This window comes from Zosterops lateralis, assembly GCF_965231275.1.
Source record: "Zosterops lateralis genome assembly, chromosome: 3".
Lineage (NCBI taxonomy): Eukaryota > Metazoa > Chordata > Aves > Passeriformes > Zosteropidae > Zosterops > Zosterops lateralis.
In genome coordinates, this window is record NC_139764.1 from 107,540,211 (window position 1) to 107,562,726 (window position 22,516).

General features: G+C 39.9%; 1 long non-coding RNA gene across 2 annotated transcripts in view; it reads left to right on the plus strand.

Annotated features, from left to right (window-relative positions):
- The window catches only part of LOC310906687, a 34,704-nt gene extending 22,959 nt beyond the window's left edge, over positions 1-11,745 (plus strand). The window contains exons 3-4 of one of the 2 annotated variants that reach the window (XR_014589468.1): positions 10,898-11,025; positions 11,475-11,745. This is a non-coding gene — a long non-coding RNA (uncharacterized lncRNA). Of the gene's footprint in view, positions 1-31; positions 394-10,897; positions 11,026-11,474 lie in introns of those variants that run through there. The other variant, XR_014589469.1, reaches the window with a different exon arrangement.
- Positions 11,746-22,516: the final 10,771 nt, after the last annotated feature.

The window sequence follows — 22,516 nt, forward strand, 5'->3', positions numbered from 1 at the left end:
TCCTGAAAACATTAATTATTCCTTTTCCTAGGTCCGGTGCAAGTTGAGTAAATGCTGTGCTGATCAACCTTGAAGGTTACAGAGGTTGCTGGAGCTCTCTGCTAAACTTGTGTGTGACTGAGACTGTGAGGAGATCACACCTGGCCTGAAGTCTCCTCACTGGAGCCTCTCGCTGTTGTGGATGCTGGGATTATACACACACAGAATCCTTAATGCTGTAAAAGACATCTAAGATTGTGTTCACAATCCTTTAGATAGTGTCCACTGCTCCCCATGGATTCATTCTTCCCCAAAAGGTGGATTTCTCTCATTTGGTGTTGGATCACTACCACAGAGCTGCCTTTACTTAAGATCTAGATTGGATATTAGGAGGAAATTCTTTACTGTGGGAGTAGTGGGGCCCTGGCACAGGCTGCCCAGAGAAGCTGTGGCTGCTCCATCCCTGGAAGTGTCCAAGGCCAGATTAGATGGGGCTTGAAGCAACCTGGGGTAGTGGAAGTGTCCCTGCCCATAGCAGAGGTTTGGAATAAGGTGGTCTTTAAGATCCCTTCTGAACCCAAACCATTCTGTGATTACATAATTCTATGAACTCTCCTGGAACCCTCTTTCCAGGCACTAAGCAGTGTGTCCTTCTGGAATGCTGTCTGTCTGACCTGCCTTAGAAGGAGCTGCATGGCCAAGAACATTGCAGAGATCTCTGCTTGCAAAGAGGGGCTGTGGTGGCTGCCTCAGACAAAGGGAAATCTGCCCTGAGCCAGGGGAATTTTGGCACTGTGCAGGACCAGAAGGGTGGGCAGCAGAATTCTCACAGGCTGGCAGAGCCAGCTCATGCTGTCAGCAGGGTAATTCTGCACAGAGAGCAGAGGTACAGCCCAGGCAGACACAGATCTGCTCTGGCCAGGCCACACTGTGCTGCATCATCTGCAAACTTAATGGTTCAGAGACAACTTTGAACAGCTCTTCACTCTGCTGCAGGTTGCCTGGTGTCTATTCAGACACAGTATACCAGTACTTCGAACACTGTCACTGCAAGGAAACACTCTCCTATTTTGCCATTGCTATCAGCTCTGGTGATTTTATGACAAACTTCCTGATATTTACTGTTTTCCTTTTGTTTTCCTGAAGTCCTGCTACATAAATAACAGAACTTTCATTTTGAGATAAAATGCAGTCTTCAGACATGGGGAAATATTTAAAAATTGAGTTTCGCAGAGCATCAATCAAGTTAAAACAAACAAACAAACAGAGAAGCCACAAAAACCAAAAACCCCTTGTATTATTTCAAATAATAAATGTGATTCTTGTCTTTTAGAGTGAACTAGATCATGATACTGTTTCTTCCTCAGCGGTCTTGGTTTTTGCCAGTGATAAGCTGCTCTTTAGATCTCTATTTTTTTTCTCTAGCAATTACAGTAAAAAGAAAAAAAACAAAACCAAAAACACTTTTCCTTCAGTGACAGACCACAAATCGTGATGTAGCATTCCTTTCCAAGGTTAAATTCATCAATTCTTCTCTCTTTGAATTCCCCAGACATGGACCTGGCTGCCCTTCACTTCCCTGAGCCACTTTTCTCCATGGCCCTTCCCTATTTATCCCTCCTGCCCTTCTGTCCTCTGATGGTTCCAAGAGATGTTTCTGGCAGTTGCAGGAGGTTTGCTGCCCTGCAGTAAGCAGGGACAGGATGAAAATAAAAAGACCATCTGCTTTCAGCATCTTTGGTCACTTAAACTTTGGGAAGCATCCCTCCCTCCTGGTTCATGGGAAAAGGAAAGCGTGGGAGCTGGATTGGGTGGGGGATGCTATTTCTGCCACTCTTGGGTACTGAATGTGTGATCACCTAGCAGGACATATGGCAGTTACATCCTGCAGCTCATAATATCTCACATGATGCTTTTCTCATCTAGAACTTCTGATCTTTTGACTCTTTCCATCAAGGGAAATAAAGGAGAAGACCACTTAGCAGCTGCTGTCTTCAATCTCTATCCAAATGCTGATTGTAACTAAATAAGTTTGCCTTGTCAAAATGCTTTTGAGCATGGAAGAATGTGCTGCCAATATTTTCTGGGCAGCACCTGAGCCTTGCCCTACCTGTGCTGGGGACTTCAGACTTCTGGCATGGTAACCTGAACAAATGAAGCACCAGTTGGTAAAAAAATTTCTAGACTTCATAGGTATTCTTTTTTAACTTTAGTGATATGATTTGCCCTTCCTTCCTTCCTTCCTTCCTTCCTTCCTTCCTTCCTTCCTTCCTTCCTTCCTTCCTTCCTTCCTTCCTTCCTTCCTTCCTTCCTTCCTTCCTTCCTTCCTTCCTTCCTTCCTTCCTTCCTTCCTTCCTCATGGATAGACCTCTCATACAACAGAAATCTACCTGTGTTCAACAAGCAGCCTGAAAGTTCATAATTCTATAATTTCACAAAGGTGTCATGTCTCTTCCTTCTGTAATATCCCAAATTTAAAGGACTTTAAAATTGTTGGAAAGGACCAAGCCTTTACTCCATCTGACACCTTTTGAAATGTTAATTTGAAAGGGACAAAAACTCTCAATTAGAAAAAAATGCCAAGCCCTCTGGGTATGATCTCCTAATTAAAGTTTGCTCTGATGACATTGTTTTGCATATTTTGTGATTGGATCTAATGCTGATAGATTTGGGATAGGGTGGAGTTTCTGATGAATAGGGCAGAAGTGAAATTATTTCCTTCCTGCATTTGCAATTTAAATAAATCTCAGCAGAATTAATTGCTTGTGGTACAAATACATTTTTTTCTAAGTTGTAACTGGTTTTGTAAAGGTTTATTTCCACCTCAGCTGCACATTTTCTTCAGTAGATGTGTCTCTACGAGAAAAAATTATTTGCAAACCTCATTGTTTGTACCAATGAAATGAGAAAACAGACCTTTTCTCTAATATTCTTTTCTCTTTGCATCTTTGGAAACATTGAAACTTTTATTCACATATTTTAGTGTTGTCTCACCTGTTAAATGGAATCCTATAAAGAGCTTGAAGCACTCCCATCTGAGGCCTTCTAATTGATGATTTAGCAGAGATAAAAATACATTGGGTAATGAACCAATGTCCCATTAGCGACCAGCCAAGGTCAGCAGCTTCCATAAACAGTTTAATATCATTGTTAAAAGAAATAGGGGTGCTGCTGTGATATGTCCAATTGATAGGTGCTTAAGTGAACATCAGTGCATGTTTTACTGGAAGAATATTAATGGAAAGAGAACCAGACTGTGAGCACTACAAGCTGACTGGAGGCAAAATAACTGCAAAAATAATAATACTAAAAAATCCTGTAGCTTTTTACAGGAGTAGCTGCACCTCAACAAATAATTCCTTTATTTTTCAGGTTGGCACTGAAGTTTTTTGCATGTCTTCCCAGTGCCTGTGATCATGGCCCTTTAAAGACCTTCTCTGCTCCTCTCCTCCACTTCTCTCACTCAGTTTCTCTGAGTACCTCAACACGCATCCACAGCTTTTCATGTCAGGAATTTCTCCTCTGAGGCTCCAGTCTTTTGGAACAACCTCCTCCATCTCTGCCTCATTGACTTACACTGGCTCATCAAACATCCACGGAGAACAAGTATCTGTTTCCTTGTCTAAATCACCTCATTGTTTCCTTCCTCTCAATGATGATTTATCTTGGTATTTGATTAATTGCGTGTTTGGTTTTTGAGGTACAGTTCTTCTGCAGGATGCCACATGGAGCTTTTTAGTAGGTTTACAGGTGGAAAAAGGATGGTAAAAACTTCAATTTTTGACTCTGCAGAATTCTAGCTGCATTTCTGTGGCACAAGTGCACATTTTTTCATCCTGTAGAAACTGGAGAAGAAGTGAACATAGTCTGGAAATGTTTTCTGGGAATTTTGTATGTTTCATCTCACCAGATGTAGACACCCACATTTATGACAAGTGCTGTCACCCTGGCTGCCTCTGTATTGAGACATTTTTAGAGCATTATCCTTCCCATTCTGAAGCAAAACAAGTCAGATTAAGTTTTTTAAAATTACTTTTCCTTCCATTTAATGATAAGAAAAGACCTAAGTGTTGACTTACTCCGATTTCCACACCTGCCTTGTAGAACTCCAGACTTAAGTGTCTTACCTGTAGTAATTTTCTGTTAACCATCTTCTTTCCAGAGGGAAAGAAAAATCATTAAGAGGAACAGAAAGAAATACAAGGAACACCTGCACCAAGGAGTTATTAAAATGAAAGCTGAGAAGCATCTGGGAGACTCACAGGTTGGACACTCTGAACCAAGCACGAGGGCAGTGACACCTTCACTGCAAAAGCTTTGTTTGCACAGCACATCAAGGGTAGAATCTGCCGGAGTCCCACATGGGAGACACTCTGGACTGGGAATTTTGGCTCCTTGTTTTCATTTCTGAGAGATAATGAGGAAGAAAAGATGCAACAAGGTTTCATAAAGAAAAGCAAGAAGCCCGTGTGGCCTGATTCATGTTTTTAATACAGAGTATCCGTGCTATTGCAGAGCTTCTGATTAATTACATGTTTTCATCTAACTAGCAACAAAAGCTTCATGCTGGGATGAAAAATATAATGAACAATCTTATTGGTAAAGCTGTGGACAAATATAGCACATGCAGTTAAAGTCAAATCTGCATTCCATCAAGTCCAGTGAAAGAAAAAAAATAACCTTTAAAGAAAACCCTTAAAGACTTTATTAGGCCTTAGTCTTTGCACCGTCTGTTTAATTATGTTGCCCTCTGCTTAATTATTCCCTGGAAGTGTTAGAATGCTTAGAAACTTCTTCAGCCTTCAAAATGAGTCTGCCCATATTGAATTCTGCTTTTTTATATCTTCCTCAGATATAATTCTGAATCAGGGCATAAAAGCTGCAGCCACAGATTCTCCTGGAGGATTTTATAGAATATTGTGAAAGAATACTTGGTTTTGTCTTTATTGCACCACACATGAGTGCCTCCATCTCGTTAATGCAGGAGATGTGTTATCTGAGGGAGAGGAGCTCGGAAGCCTGGAACATCAGTGTTGTGCTTTAGAGTCCCCTTTTTTTTCTCATTTTATCTATTAGATGGCAAGGCAAATTAAATGTCTCATCATGATGAAATAACAGATTCTCCAAATGTGTCCATTTGGCAAGAAAACAGTGTATTTTTGTCAGTGCACTAGCCTCAGTCCCACAAGGGGATGGACTTGTATCCAAGCTGTAATAAAGGAAGTGACAAGCTGGGTTAGTTGTTGCTGGGCTCTTCTTTTTGTGCTGAAAGCACTTATTTGCTTGCTTTCACAGGAGATCTTTCCCTGAAAACTTTTCCATCTGGAAGTCTGCTCCAATCACAGCAATGTTAGCTGTGGAAGGAGGCAAAGGAGCATCTGTGCTGTTTCCTGCCCCTTCTGCAAAACTGCTCTTATTTGAGTCAGTGCTTTTCCCTCCTCATGGCCTTTTTCTGTTTTCAGACTCCCTCAGAGCTGAGCATTCTGCACATCTAATCAGTGATTTTCTAACACTGCTACTAATTGCTTGTGCCCATGCCAATACTTAGTGCCTGGTAAACTCTTGAACTTGAAAACTCATGAAATCCCAGAGTGACTTCCTAATTACACATTCACACACTCCCTTCACCCCTTTCTTTCCTCCAAGATCACACTTTCCACTCCCATGTTTGAGATTACCTCTTAAAGCAGGAGTACCAAGCCTGCCAGGGTTCAAGGAATGTCTGGATGGCACTGTCAGGGACATGTGGGGATTCTTGGGGCTGTCCTGTGAAGGGACAGGAGTTGCACTTTGATTATCCTAGTGGAGCCCTTCCAACTCAGGATATTCTATGTTTCTATGCTTCTGTGTTTCTATATTTGCAAGGTGCATTCACTGAAGAAATAGGATGTGAAACACCAGGAAGTTTCATGTTGTTTTTCTTCCAGTTGGGGGCATCTATTTTTCTGAGAGTTCTAAGCTGAGGAACTGACATAAAACCCATTATTTTGTCCTTTACTCTCCCTTCCACATTCTAGACACTATCTTTTAACAGCAGCCATGTCATGTCTTGGCTGGAAAAGAGCATTAGCCTGTGTCTCAAAGCCTGTGGCCCCATTAAAGCCCATCTCTACCAGGATCCTGCAGCACCAGTGAGCACAACCAGGGGTTTACCAGACCTGATTTCACCTGGCTGCTGTATCCTGCAGGGACTGGGGTATCAAATCTGAGCATCCTGCTCTTTGTCACTGAGATAATCAGGGCAGGCTGTCCTGTGGGTGTGCAGAAACTTGAGCAGCTCTGCAGATTGAAATGCCGTGTACTGGCTGAATGCTCAGATCTTCAGCAGCTTTGACATCTCTGCACCTTGCTCCAAAGCATGGTTTAACTCAGCCCATAATGAGAGGGAAGAAACATATTTGAAGGACTAAAGAAGAATCTTAACAAAGTTTTTCAACCCTGCTTCTCTGACACGTGCACCTGTAAGTTCTTGTCCTGAGTTGCAGTGTAGGATGTACACAAAGTATTTATTCTATCACCATCTTCATGAACTGTTAAACCACGTGGGGCAGTGTTTTCCCAGGCCCCCTGCCTTTGGGCTCTTCTGTTAATGGCCCATCAATGCCTTGCCCATGACTCACAGGTAACTCCCTCCAGGAGTTATCTCTGTTTAATGGGCCATCAAGGACCCACTTCACAACTCATTATCCCATTGTGAGATGCTCCGCCCAGTGGGAGGAGCCAAGCATTCTCACCTGGATATAATCTGGGATTTGGGACAGTACAAGCAGCCCTTACCCACTGGATTCCCAGAGGACCAGAGCTACCAGACCTTTCTACAGGATCACTGCTTCAGGAAGACTACCTCATCTGGATTGCTTTCACCACTCTGCTCAGGTTGTATTCTGACTCTGTCAGTGGTCTTTTGTGTTATTGCATTTATTCTATTTTATTTTACCTTTTTACCTTTCTTCTTATGAAATTGTATTTCTTACTTGGAGCCTCTCATTCATTTTGTATTCAAACATTGACAGTTCTCAAGAATAAATATCAATCCCACTGTGGACATCATAAAGACCCAGTACAATTAGCTCTGACTGGACTAAGAAAGAGATGCAGGTTTGTTTTTAAATTCACAAAAGCAAAATATACGTGCTCTGGAACACAGGCTCCCATTTCCTCCCATGTCTGGAGAGCAGAGCAGTGCATTCAGGGTCTCCATGGTCAGACCTGGCAAAGGAGGATGGAAATCTCTATTTGGAGAGACAGGAATGGGCTTGAACAAGGTATCACTCACAAAGGCACCAGGAAAAGTTTGAGGTCAAGGTGAGGTTTGACTTTTGGTAAAAAAGAAAATATTCCAATGTGCCCCTTTTCTTCTCAAAGTGTACTTTTCTCTCTCTTAAGTGCATCTGAAGATTATGAAGTAGGAAAACATCCAGGAATAACTGACATCCTTATCCTTAACACCCTTGTACTGTGTCAAATTCATCTGCACAGGTTTTTTTCCTCTGGTATGTAATAAATTATTAAAATAAAAAATGTTAAATAAGCTGCATGTGTTTTTTTTCTGCCTTAATGAAAAAAGAACCCAGAAAATCTGCAAAGGACAATGAATGGTTTTATTTTTCCCCATTGCACTTTTTATGTTCTCTTGGGTAGATCACTCCTGGCTTCCCTCAAAAATTTCAATACTGTCTCACAATTATATTTTCAAATTAAAACAATTTTTGTACTTTTATTTTCAGTTCCAGCATGCCTCATTATATAGAAAGTAACAAAGAAATAGAGATGAGAAGGATGGATGATGGCAAGGAGTTCAAAGTATTAATTGGTGAAAATTTAGCTGCATCCAGATGTACTTAGATAGGCAAGGATATACCTAGAAGAGTTGTATGTACTGACTTCTTTTTTGCATTATAAAGTGCTAAATTCTGTTTTCTGGCTTCTCAATTTAAAATCAATATGTTGGATGGATGTAATTTAGAGCATAGGTTAGACTATTCCTACTTTTTATACGAAATACACATTGTGTCTGTCCTGAAACCCAAAGTTATTAGACCTGATTTCCCTCAGATTAACTTGTTAAAGCAACTTTTGTTGTTCACTTTTCCTTAGATAACATCCAATTTCATTTGATATGTATCTAATTAATGTCTATAAAATTAGTTGAGTTCTGTTCTTTAAAAGATTTTAATTTAGATTAATTTGTTTCAATAGAACTGCTTATTAATAGCTTGTGTGGAAGATGATACTTTTTTTTGCCCATAGGCAAGGAGAAAAGGTCCATCTCATGGAAAAACTTTTAATAAATATGAAAAAAAATAAAACAACTGGAAAACATTTAGAATATGGTATTTCACTAAGAAATATCACTAAGTGTTTAGCTATTTAAACCAGGCCATCCCTGTTTATTGTAAGTCTATTAGATTATATAACATCTTTGTTATATCAGTCTTTTAATATTTATACAAAATCTCATTTTTTAGAAAAGGACATAAGTCTTCAGAGGCTGCAGAAGCTTGCTGAATGGAGTTAAACTTTCAAGTTGTTTTAATCAAATATAATGGAAGTCCTTGCTTTTCTGTCCTCTAAAAAGGTAGTAAAGATGTTGGGAGCATTGGTGCATGAGAAATTTTTACTAGTTTATAATGTACTTCCTTATTTATTGTGATGCCAACTTTTTAATTTTGGGAGAACTATCATCTTTTATGATCCTATTGACCATCATTTTTTCAAAACTTGGCCTTATAAATCCTGGTGAAGCTTTTATATAAATCTATTTAGAAATTTTAATGACATATATAGCTTCAATGATGAAAAAAGCATTCCCTGCATTTAATATTACAGAACACAAGGGTGCAACCATTAATCCATTCTCTTGAGCTGTCTTTCTGCAATGCTTTTTTGAAAGAGGGGGAATAAAGTTATTTCTTTAACAAGGTACAGCTGACAGCCAGAATGAATCACAGTTACAGTCAGGACTCCAGAACCCTCTTCTTTCTCCCAGTGCTTTTGTCTTCCATCTTACCTTGACTCCAGGCCATTTGCCATGGAGTTATCTGCATTTTAGGGTTAAATAACATAAATCAATGTAAAAACAATCCCAACCTGAATTATGGAGGTGACAGTACTAAAACTCCAATTGTGTATGTCTATCTAAACTCCATCCTTTCCCATCTGTACTGGGCATTGACTTGACTCAAATATTGGCCCAACAGAGTATTAAACACTCTAATTGCTCTTCAGCTTGTTAAGATTCTAAATCACTGGCAACTATTTTTACTCATAAGGAAGTAAAATAACTTTTATTATGACGTTGACTCAAACCAGAAAAAAAGTGTTTAAAAGTATTTACTTAGTTAAAAAGTGGAAATTTTTGAATGAGATTGAAAAAAATATTTTAAGAAGATTTTGAGAAGTATTTGGGAGGAGGGGGGCAGCTTTTAGCTTTTTGCGTGTTTGTTTGTTTGGGGTTGTTTTGTTTTGTTTTTAAGAGAAAACGCCATGGCAAAGCCATGACTCCCTTGGTCACTGCTTTTCTCATTCCAAGAGCCAAGCCTGTACTCTCCATCTGCAGAATTTTTATTCCATACTCAAGACCAGAAGATAAATTGGAATAAAACATAGGAAAAATTTATTCCCTATGGACAAGATCCTGATCCTTTACTTCTGCAGAGCCCTCCATCATCTTCTACTCAAAACCACCAAATTTTCATTGCCACACAATTTTATGGCACAAAAGTATGTTTATAAACACACAGAGAAGATGTTAAATACCAATGAATGTAACACTTTTCTCACAGAGTTTTGTTGGGATTTTTAATATATCTAAGAAATTTGGAATTTTATGTCTCACTTGTCTTTGTTAAAATTTGTTTTTCCTGTTCATGTTCCCCCTCATGTATCTTTGCAAGAGATTTCTGTAAGTCTAAGTATACTTCAGGAAGAGACAGACCCAACATAAATTATCCTGTGATGACAGAGGAAATTTGGTTTTGCCACACCAGTGATGTCAAGTGATGTTGTTTCTTAATTTCTTCTATGGATGAAATGACATGAAATTAAATGGTGGCTACAAGGGAAGGGAGTGGGGGAAAACTGTGTGGAGGAAACCTTTTAGAGAAGTGATGTGGGAGAATGAGTGTGGACTGTGTCATGTGGAGGAGATAGGATGGAAGAGAAAGACTAAACATGTCTTGATTTCTGATTTCTATAACACCTTATAGTTCAGGAGTCATTCAGCAAGACTTTTTGTGCTAAAGGAACCATAGTCCAACTAAATGGGTATTTTTTTCTTGAGCATCATTCCAGCACATATCACTGTGAGCTCTAATTAATAAGTAAACAGTATGCTCCTGCTATTCCCCCCTGGCTCATGGTAAAAGGAGCACAGCAGAAGGAAATTTTCCTAATCTAAAACTTATGTTGCCATGTTCACTATGTTTAAGCATTGAAATATTGATTGAAGAGAGTTTTGAGTTAAGAGCAAGAAGTATATAATGGTGTGTTTAAAGAAAAGGCAGGTTTCATGAACACTTTTCAAGTATGACTTTCTACTATGAAAATGTTGCAAAGTATTTAAATAATGAAACTGGAGGAAGATTTTCAAGTTTATTTTCTCACATTTTCCCCATATCCCAAGGCAATGCAGATGTCACATCTTCACTGTTTCCCTGCTCCCTAAAAATTACATCAGCATTAAAAGGCAAATGTCTACTTAATATTTATACAAAGAAAGACACTGATGGGGTAACATTTCACCTGAAATGCTTTCTCGTTAGAGAAATTGCATCAGGAACATAACGCCTTGCAAGTCTATCTAGGCCAGAAGTCTAATCAAATTAACACCACTTCAGTGCTAATGAAGACTGGTAGTCATTCACCTTAATTAGCCATTCTGAATAAATATATTTTTAACACTGTGCCATTTATGTAGCTCAGCTCTACCATCCTGTCCAACTTCTCGTGACCTCAGTGAAGTTACAGAGGCAGAAGGAGCATCAGCAGAGGAGGAAGTTTTGATGCCCCCCTTTCACTTCTAACAAAAACCAGGTCATATCCTTGGTGAGTGTGTTCCCAATATAAAATGCAGATGATCACAGTTATAAGCTGCTATATTTGAAACACTGAATGAGACCTGCAGATTGGGGTCTGCACATTCCCAGTGGGATCTGTAGTTGCTGGGAGCTGCAAATCCAATTGTACAACAGCAAGAGATAGCTGGGGAGTGTGCACAGGGATTGGACTCACCCACCAGTCTCTTACTGATTTTGAATTTTCCATTGGAAATGGGAGGTTTGCTCTATGTTATAAATCTGTAAATGGACACGTTCTATAAAAATAAATGTTGTGCATATGTATGTGGATATTTGTTTTACAGCAAGCATGCCCCAGAATGGTTGTTATAAGAATGTTTGAAAATTTATATTGTTTTAATCTTGGTGGCATTTAGATTTTGTTTGATTATATAAATTATCTTTGCTTTTTTTTTTTTTTTTTTTTTTTTCTCATAGATTCACAGATTAGTTTGTGTTGGAAGGGCCCTCAAAGGCCGTCTGGTTCCAACCACTCTGCCATGAGCAAGGAACCTCCCACTAGAAGACAAGACATACTCCCAGTTCTGTTTGAATAAAGCACAAACCATGCAGGTTCATTGCAATCAATTACAGGAGCATTTCAGTTTACTTAACAACTGCGAGTTCCATTATAGCTGCAGAATTCAATCCATACAATTAAGACGAAATGAGGTGTTCAGTACTTGCTCAGATTCAAACTCAAATCCCTTTAGCTTTACTAACAACTTGACAGGCATTACATGGAGAAAATAGGCTTGAAACAGTTGGGGAAAGTTTTGTTTCACTTCCATGATTTTTTCCTTTATCTGCTCACAATTTTTGAGACAGGAAGAAGACAGGCTGGGGATCTTCCTGTTTGCATGTTCCAGAGGGAAACCCTTTCAAGTTGTCATTTAAAGCAAATGCTCTGCTGAATGTGGATTATTTTTTTTCAGATAGGGATTTGGCATTATTATGAATTAATGTCATAGATCCAGTCTCTCATTCCTCCTTCTTTATAAGGAATATTCATTCGTTTGGAAGAAAAACATTTCAGCATTTTTAACTCAAATGATGATTCTATAATTCCTTTTTTCACTGCCCTGTATGTATCATTCTGTGCAGATGCATTGACCATCTTTAATGTATGGCTATTGTCAGATATATGGACAAGATTTGCTAAAATAAAAGAAAAAAAACCACATTATTTAATGATTTGGGTTCAGAAAAGGAGAAATCACCTTTATAAATTTTCTCTGGCAGTAAAGCAAATTATGATTTTCCTTACCACAAACAAATCTTCCCATGGCAGTTTTTGGCAGCGATTGCAAGATATATGAATACAGATTGCAGGTCCAACGAATTTAGACACTAAAAATGACTCAAGGAAAAAGAAATGCTTGAGGAATGGGATAGAGATGGTAGAGGTGCTGCCATTTCTGTGGAGAATCTCAGAGCTTTTGACAATAACATCTCTATTCTTTCCACCCACAATGATGAAGCAGCAGAGGAAATGGAGAAACCTCCTCTGTCAGACCGGCTTTAAAATTTGGGAGAAAAGGAAATCAGTGTTTCATGACATTAAACTGGGTGCTACTGACTGCTCAGGCAATTGTCCTGATTTGTCCCTACGCTGATGCTGACTCATTCTTGTCCCTTGAGTCCATCACCACAGACATCTCAGGACTATTCAATTCCTTCAGACATCTCCATGACTAAAATTTGTCCAAAGCTTGCAGATAACTCACTGCCAGAGCTTTTACTCTATGGTTCAGAAAAGAAAGCATTTTAAGTAATGTCTTGTGCCTCTAAAAATTGGGATCCTCAGGTATCTTATTACATTCGTGCCCTGGCTTTTGTTCCCACACATTTGGGAATTGTCACACTGAAACCTGCATGGCCTCCACTACATGTGAGTGCAAAAAGGTAGAAGAAGCCAGGTAAAATGCATATCTTTATCCAGAAATACTTTTCTGCATAATTCCTAACATGCTGTAAGGTTTCCTTATTTTTGCAATTGTATTGTTTCAAGGAGGAAGGTTAATAATATATATAGTAGTTCCTACAAAGAGCACAGAGCTGAGAATTAGCCAATGTCTGGTTCAAAAGACTGGAGGATTTTTATATAGTTATAGTTTTTGGGTGAAAAGTGAATCAAAACTTGCAAAGAGAGGAAATACCATTTCTTAGACATTCTTATTGGCAGCTGGAAAAATAGACAAGCTTCTGCTTTCACTGGAACTTTGGTTCCAAAGCAGAACCAGAGAGCCTCAAGCTAAGAAGAGTTTGGAAACTGCTCTGGATACAACTTAATTATGTTAGCTGATTAGACAATTTCAAAGAAAAAAGGCAGTTGGTATCTGAGCAGAGCAAGGTACTTAATCAGAACAGAAGTAATAACGTTTGTAGCCCCTGTGGTTAGTGGAGATAGAAAGGCAGGTAATTATAGCACAAAAGCTGGTGACTAGCTGGAATGAGATTTGAGGGAAATTATTATGTGTCAGATGGCTGTGCCTCTTTTGATACAATTATTTTTGACATCCAATCAAGTTGTGATTGTGTTTCCAGGGATAGATTCGAAGATTGTTTCTAAGTTTTTCCTAAACAGGACAGAGAAATTACACGCATAGAAAATACCTGGAGGTGACATGGGGTTCTTCACTGGATCAGTTGCATTGACCAATTCTGTGATGATGCACAGCCACAGCTTGGACTGACCCTTCTCATTTCCATGAGTACCATGATGCCATGGATGAGTTCTTTCTCATTTGGGGATTCACTGCTTGTTCATATGGGGTGCTCAAGGCCTTATTTCATCATCTCAAAGGTTTTTTTCCAACCTGGTCGATTTTGTGGTTCTGGGATAAACAGTTTGTATTGCATTGCTTTTTTTAGAAACCAGTTCTCTAGGAAACATGTCCACATTTGTCTCAAACAAAAAGAACATTTGATAGATAAACAAGCAACCCTTCCAGCTGGGAGCTCATAGCACAGCTACTTTAAAATAGAACTTTCCTGTTATTTTAGTGTGTTCTGGTTACTTCCTATACATATGGATGGCACAGACAGAATCTGCAATTTTACAAATTTTCTGTGGACTAGCAAAACTTATAAAGTCTAATTTCCTAAAATGTTGTGCATTGTGCAACACTCTGCTGTTCAACAAGATTCAAGCATGTCCTCAGCCTTTCCCACTGTCAAGGTCTTTGCATCAAAACTGTATGAAAAATTAATCTTGCACTCTAATCTTCCCAATAAAGTGTCACTGACAGAGTCATTCTCATAGTGATTTTCCCATGAAAATTCCAGAAGATTGATGTACCTGAGGGCTTTTGCTCCTCTGCCAAATTTGTGTGAAACTGGTCCTGAGGATTGATTAAGGTTAAAAGGATGGGAGAAGCAGCCACACAAACACTGACAGCATGGCTGCCTTTACTTCCTCCCTCTAAGAACGCTAACTAACGATCAAAGCACAAGATTTTATCTCTGCTTCATAAAAAATGCCTCCAACTACAGGGTAGAATGGGACCTTAGTTGGCCGTGCTGGCAACTGAAGGAAAACTTGTTCCAGTTGTCAATGACACAGTGGGATAGATTGTAAAACAGGGATATCAGTAACCTAAAATGCTTCTGTGGATTTGCTTTAGAACTTGCTGAGTGGCAGAACTTGGATCCTAATTGAGTGCTCCTTGAGCAAATGTGCAGAACTGGTTAGGACAGGGCAATGATACCCTCCAAGTTTGAAGGGCAGATGGGTGGTTTAGCTTGTGCAAGGGAAGGTTTAGATTTGATATCAGGAAAAAGACATTCACCAAAACATTGTAACAGCCTTCCCAGGGAAGTGATGGAGTCACCATCCCTGGAGGGATTTAAAAGATACATAGATGTGGCGTGGTTTAGTGTTTGCCTTGGCAGTCCTGGGTTAATGGTTGGAAATTATATTACAGAGGTATTTTCCAATCTTAATGATTCTACTCTATAGAAAGGCTGGATCCCAGAAGAGATAAAAGAAAGCAAACCCTTGGTATTTCACGAGTCTGTGTAATTCAGAAGCCTGTGCAATTCAGGAAGTGGAAGACTTCTCAATGCTCCCAGGGACTGATTGAAACTGAGGTTGCAACGAGAAAGGACTGTTATCAGCTCCCTGGAAAGAGGAACAAATTTCACCCTGACGCCTCAAGATAAAATCTCTCAGACCAGTCTGGACAAAGCTGTGTTTGGTAGAGCAGAACTAGAAAACAACACTGAGAACCTTCTAGTTATTCTCCTGAGTCCATCTGCTTTTGCAGATGTAGAAAATGGAATTCAGCCAAACGCTGGCTATTTTTTCACACTGCTGGATCACAAAGGAATCCCATTTGGTGCCTTTCACTGTGCTGTGTTATAACATGCTGGAAGAAAACATACAGAAATCCCCTTTTCTTACCCAGAAAACTTGCAGATGAAGACAAAGATGGCAAATAGTTAAGACACAGATATTTGGGAAAGGTAGAAATAAAAGTATTGGTCTGCAGACAGAAATAAAGTGTACAAAAATATGGGTGTCTGCATGTAGGAAGTTTTATAGGTCTTACAATAAAAGAAATTAATGAGATCAATGAAGCAAAGTGAATACTTACAGATCAATCTCTCTGAAAGGGACTGTCATGATCTTAGACATGAGAAATCCCAAAGATTTTTTTTTTTAAATTTATGGTACAGGTTTTTTTTGCTCTCTATCAGAGAACAGTCGGGTGAAATGTGTTACTTATGGAGATATTAAGTTCTTTGTTTATAATTTGTTTATATTAAAAGCTCCAGGGAGTCTGACAGATACTCAGATTTATGTATTTATATAGATACAAAAATACAGTAACAGCAACATGATTTGGAAATCCTACAAAAAATAAACACAAAGAGCAAAAGAACACCAACAGATGTAGAAAGAGCATAAAAAAAAAATTCATTGCCTCATACTGCTTAAATTGTTCTTAGCACTCTGCATGACACTAAACTCTCTTCCCAAATTTTTCAGTCATAGACACTCTTGAGGCAGAGAAATAACTCACATTTCATAGAAGGAGTTAATTTCCTTTAAGCTGTTTTCCAGAAAAACTGGATAATGCATGGATATGTGCAGAATTCTGCAGGGTTTTCCTTACAGCCCAAGCACCTTCCTGCTCTTTTAGTACAAAAAGTGAAGGATTCCAAATACTACAGGGAAGGAGAAGAGACTGCAAGGAAGACAAAAACCATCTCAGAATTTGGCAAAGACTTTTTGTAAGGTTGCTTCCAGTCTAACACTTTTGTGAAAGGGAAGGCAGCATATACTTCAAAGAACTGCTCTTTCATGAGTACCATTATCAGAAACCTTTGTGCAGCCACCTAGAAAATTCCTGTGAGGATTTTGAGTTCTCCCACTGAGCAGCAAAGCTATTCTGTGCTGGGCTAAGGAACCAACAGCATATTATTTAGAGTGAAGGTTTGAAACAGTAGCTGCATCAGCCAATTTTCAAGTGGTCCCTGGGGGTGAAAAATGTTGTCACAGGCACTCACTGAGTAACAAAATATGAAAATCAGTCTGCATAACTTATGGAGAAGAAAGAGACCCAGTTCATTAAGTGGTTTAATGGCAATGACCTGCTCACCCCTGTTCCTTCAATGAGCTGCTCACTCAATAACTGTGCAGTCGTGCTGTCCTAAAAAGAGATGGGTCATGAAGGCAGGTGGGCACCAGGGGAAGCAGCTTTTCACTCTCCACATCTCTCTCAATCCAAACCCCATTACTCCTGTCCTATTTCATCATCTGCTGGTGCTTGTCTGATGTCAGAGCCCTGAGTGCATCCCCTCCTCTTGGTGGATTTGGGTGCTGGGGCTCAGGGACTGAGAGCAGGGGAGGGATGTGGAGATCCCCTCCAGAGAACTTTGTGGAGGGACACTGTTGCAATGTGCATTTTGGGTTTTCTAAGGTTCTGTATGATTTTTATTATTGAATTTCTGTAATGGTTCATTCCTACCCACACCCCTTTCCCTAAACCCTGTCGTTATCTTCCCAATAGGCCTTGCCCTCTCTATTGTATCTCCTCAATAGCCTGTCCCAATGTATTGTACCTTCTACTGTATCTTATCTATAGACACACCTCAATACCTGAGTACCCTGGCTAAGCCAGAGGCTTCAGCCACGGCATCAGGTATCCCCACACCCTTTTGCCCCAAAATGGCAATATCAATCCCCTTTGTATCTAAATCACTCCCCCTCATTTCCATCTGTAACACCCCTGTACTTAAGGGGAGGTAAGAGCCAAAAATAGACTCTCCTCTCACACTCTCTGACACCTGGGCCTTCTCCCTGAATAAACACCTTCTTTATCACCAAGTGTGAGCCACTCATTTCTTCCAAGCAAGGTCACGTCTCTGTCTGAAATCTGGACCCAAAGGAATAACTCATTTATATGGTATCTGAAGAGCAGAGCTAGCCGGAGAAACAAGCTCGGAAGGACCATAGGACATCACGAGGGCTGAGCCCAGCTGGGGGTTTCTGCTGACCACCTCACTGAGCCTGGACAAGAGGGAAGGGATTTGCCCTTTTGGAGAGCAGCTGAAAACTAATCAGAGCATTCAGCATTCACAAAAGGAGGAATGCAAAAACCATTCCACACAAATCATCATCTACTTGCAGTAGGGGCTGCAGGTACATCCATTTAAAATCCTCCTGCCTCAGATGCAAGCCCAGCACAGTCACTGCTTCAGACTAACTTAAGCTTTTCTGAAACTGGTTAGCTGCAAAATAATTGTATTTCATGGTATAGAGCAAAGTCATGATTAAATCACCTTTGGGGCTGTAGCATCTTGGAAAGCTCACCTGTCATCCTGCAGTGTGAGATAGTGTCTCATTTTTAATTCCCTCTGCAAAATCATCTTTGCACACATGTGTAATGGAGTTGGAGGGGGAGAATATATTGTGAATTTGTGACTGACCTGACAGGTGCCCAGTCAGCTGTGACAAGGAGCTGCAGGGGCAGTTATTGCAACAGGTAATGCCAAAATTCACTTTGGAAAAACAGTAGAAAAAGAAAATCCAAAGGGATAATTACTTCAGTAAGTAAAATCAAATGATTAAGTACAAACAAGGGACAAAATCTTTATTTAAATAAATATTTAAATGTAAAATTTAAATTATTTTAAATGTAAAAATGTATTTAAATACAAAAAAAAAAAAAAGTGAACTTCTTTGGAGCCTGAGTCTCACAGCTGATTAAATTGTTATCTTCATGTGCTAAGCAATATTAAAGTTACTTGAAAGACAAGATAGATTAACCCCCCCCCCCAAAACACAAATCCAAATCACCAATTTGACTCTTTGGGGGAAAAAAGAGCATTACTAATTACTTCATCATGAGTCACACAGCTTGTATTTCCTCTCTGGATGCAGAATCTCTAGGTGCTGTCTCACCACTGGCAGAAAGGTTTGCAATAACTGAGCAGACCAACACCCACAGCAGCCACAGGTGCAAGGCAGCTCATTTATCTCATGGCTGATGTGACACCCAGTGTGGACCTGATGGGTTATCATCCTTTTCTCACTTCTTGGAAAAGATCTGGGGAAAAAACCCTAATTAGAGCAATCTGAGTAACTATTTGGAGTGTATAGAGGCAAAAGAGTTAAACAAGTGGATTTTGCTCATCCTGGTATTTTGGGCAGTGCTCAAAGGGCACAGGCTGCACAGCTCAGCTGGGGCATGAAGTGTTTGGGGCAGCTTCTGTCAGAGTTCTCACTGCACAAACCAGAATTATTTTAGACAATTCCCAGACAATTCCTGAGACTTGGGCTCATTTCAGAAAGACCAGTTGGGTGATGTTTGGGATGTTAAGAAAGTTTAGCTGTATGGATGAGGCCAGGACATATCAATTAGGACCAGAGGGTGTCTCCCAACATTGTTTATTTAACAAATACACCTTGAGTGGGTTTGGAAATAGTGATTTTCTAGCTCCATTCTGCCAAACACACTTGCATAAGGCAGTATTTTGGCCAAAATTCCTAGCTCCTCATTGCAAAATCCTGACATAAATTTGTATGGAATATTTTTTAAAATATGCCAAGGCATTGCATTAATATATAATTATATAGGCTATTAATATATACCATATAGACAATTATATAATTATATAATATTCTGTGCTAATGACTATCAATATTCACTGACCTTAGTTGTAATATCACCTGAGGAAAAGCCAAGGTCATTATTAATTTAGTGGCACAATCAATCTTCATATTCTTGGATGGGAGTGAGTCAGTGACTCCTGTATCATCTCAGACTGCTACACTTACTCAGCTAATCCAACCAATCACACAGGTTGCTAGTAAAATTTTAATTCTTGAATTAATTCTTGAAAGGAGAAATTACATTAGTGACCCCAGAGGTAGAAAGGATGTGAAAACTGAGAGGTGAAATAACACTTATTCACCAAACTAAAGTCAGGATATGCTTATTTGCCTATGTGCCTCCCTGATTACCAGATTTCAAAACACCAGTTTTGCTGACCTCCACAAGGAGAAACTCACTGGGTCGAAAGCCAGGCTTAATTTAAAGCATAAATTAAATATATATATATCAAATTTATCTCTGTGTACGAAATTATTTGCTGAATTTTATAATGCACACTTATGCTGTACAAGAATTAATTTGAAGTTGCAGAGAAAGAGCCAAGGAGGTGGACTGAAATGGGATTTATTTGAGGTCTACTTCTGGCCAGGCAATGTTTATCTGTATATCTTTTCATGAACGTCCTCATTTTCTCTTTTCTTCTATCTTTGTCCATCATATCTAACTGGTAAGTTAATTTAAGATTCATCTCACCTATCTTGCTGCCTATAATGCTGACATTTATATCTGATCTAACCCCACAGGCTTCCTCTTTAATCAATGGAGAAAGATGGGTTCTTTTAGTCTGCATTTCATTTGAGCTATTTTAGACATCAGCAAAAGCTGATGAGATAAATTCCCTCCTAAATATGCTTATTTCTCTCATTAGAGTATGAAGGAATCTTGGGGTAACTGCTGTGGGTGGAGGTGTCCACATTTAATAGAGTAAAATGAATGCCTTTGGAGCCAGCACTGTGCAGTAGAAAAGGATGATGGAGCACCTTTCCTAGGTGGAAAGGCTGAGAGAATTAGGATTGTTCAGCCTGGAGAAAAGATTGCTCCAGGGAGACCTTAGAGCACCTTCCAGTGCCTGATGGGAGACTACAAGACAGATGGAGAGAGACTTTATAAAGGCATGAAGTGGCAGGGCAAGGGGTAATGGATCTCAAGTGTGAAATTCCGTTTCTTTGTGTTTACTTTATTTTTGAGCCAGTCACTTATGAGAGGCCACCCTGAGCAAGGCATTAGATGTGATGCACACCAGTCCTTGCCTGGCAGCTGAAGAGGGAGATTGCTCTGAGTACAAGTATCTGAAACCTGCTGGAAAACCTGTCCCCTTGGCAGTGGTTTGGAGCACAGGTTCTGTGTTCTGCCATCAGCCTCCGTCCCAGGGCTCTCCTTTCTGTGGCAGTGCTTTTAGAGATGCTGTGTATGAGGAATAAACTGAGTCTGAGTGGCATCAATTCAGAACACTTGCATTTCTCAATGGTGACTTCCCAGAAATCTGCCCTGCAGCACATGAAATGAAGGAATGGGACTGGACCACGAGGTGCTGTGGGCTGTGTAGCTCAGCCTGAGTTTCTGCTCTCCTCCCCCACATCCATTTCTTCCTCTCACATACACTTTGGAGGGTAGATTGATAGCATAGCTACCTGTGGGATTTGATTTCACACACACAAAAGGCTTTAGGTGTCTGAATGTTATTGAGTCTGTATCTGCTGGCCGTGTGTCCCGCCTGTGCTTCATGGGCAGAAAGCAGTATCTGTTCATAAACTCAGGATTTAAATGCACTAATTTCCCTGTTGTGAATAATAATAATGTATTGCTCTGATTTTGGCTTGTCCAGTAACCAGAGAGCCCTTGGAAAAGAGGGGGGAGAAAGGCTAAAGATGGATTCCTTTTAGATATGAGAGAGGCTCCTTCTATTTGTGGGGAGAATAGCACTCGCATGATTGTTATGAGGAGAAAGGAGATGTTTCTGTTGTACTGAAGAAGGAAGGGGAGATATCATTTTAGAAATATGGGGTAAAATTTCCCATTCTAAATAATAATGGAGATAGCTGCAATCTATTAAAACACAAGGTTTGGGAGACTCCAAAGCTCTATTTCTAATTTCTCCATTAGCTGGTAATGAGCAACCACACTTCCCCTGCTCTAGTTTTTTTTCATTTCAAAATGAATATTATGAAACTTTCTGCATGGACGCTGCTTAATTAATTGACATTTGTAGAGCAATTTTGGATCTTTGAGAAAAAGTCTGGAGAAGAGCTAAGACTTATGATAACAAATAACTCGCAAAACTCAAGATTGTTCCCAAAAAACTCTCTGCTAATGGAATAAAAAAAAGGCCACAGTGAATTTGTGTGATCACTGCAACATATTCTCCCCCTGTCTTTTAACACTACCTATAGTAAAATAGACAAAAGATGCAAACAAAGCTGGGTAGGCTGCGGAGTCTTGGGTGAGGGAGAGAATGAAAAAGGTCTTTTCACAAGGGACTAGGTTCAGAAGAAGGAAAAAATCTATTAATGAAGGCAGAAGAGAAAATGAAGAGGTTATGAGCTCAATTCAAGATTGTAGTGGTGTGGTTTTGGTCTTATCAGTTTTATGTATGTATTTGTTCCTTGTTTTGTATTGTCTTTTATAAGTTGTAATGGTTTGCCCCATATCACCCATGTTCAACCCTTCTTGGTTTTACCCCAACCCCAGTTATGTGTCAATCATAAGTTATAGAGCCCCTGGGTCTTGTCTGTCACTTTGAAGCCTCTCCCAAAAGTCTAGAAAGTTCCAGTGAGGGCCTTGAGTAATAGGACAAAACCCTGGTTGTCTCCCCACCCGAGTTATTGATTTGTTCTAATATGTGTCATTTACCTGCAGGGCCATATCCCCATGATCCCTGATTTGTTCCCAGTTAAACTCAACCCTGAGTTCCTCCCCCCAATAAAAGATGCTACTTAGGGGGTTTCCTGCTCTTTTTTTCCCTGCTGCTTCTGCCAAGGGGTCACTTCTGCTGAGGGGTGTCTGCTGAGGCAGATACCCTGAACTGAGGTTATCCCCACTAGGGGATAAATAAAGCCAGTAGTTAACCCTGAGCAGACTCCCTCTTTCTTTCCTGCCATCATCGCTTCACTCCTTTGGGCAAACAAAAACCCAAGGGATCGGTGAGGTTCGTCTTGCTACCAAACCGTACCCTGTCTAGGTGTCAGGGCAAGGCAGAGAGACAAGACACCTCTACACAAGGTGGCCTTGTGGTGGGCCTGTGCTTCCTTGTCTTCACCAAGGAGCCAATGTAAGTGTGTAGGTACCAGCCAGAGTATTGGTTCTTAATCACGGGGGACAGAACAGGGGGAGGGAAGCTAAAACTGACTCACTATTTCC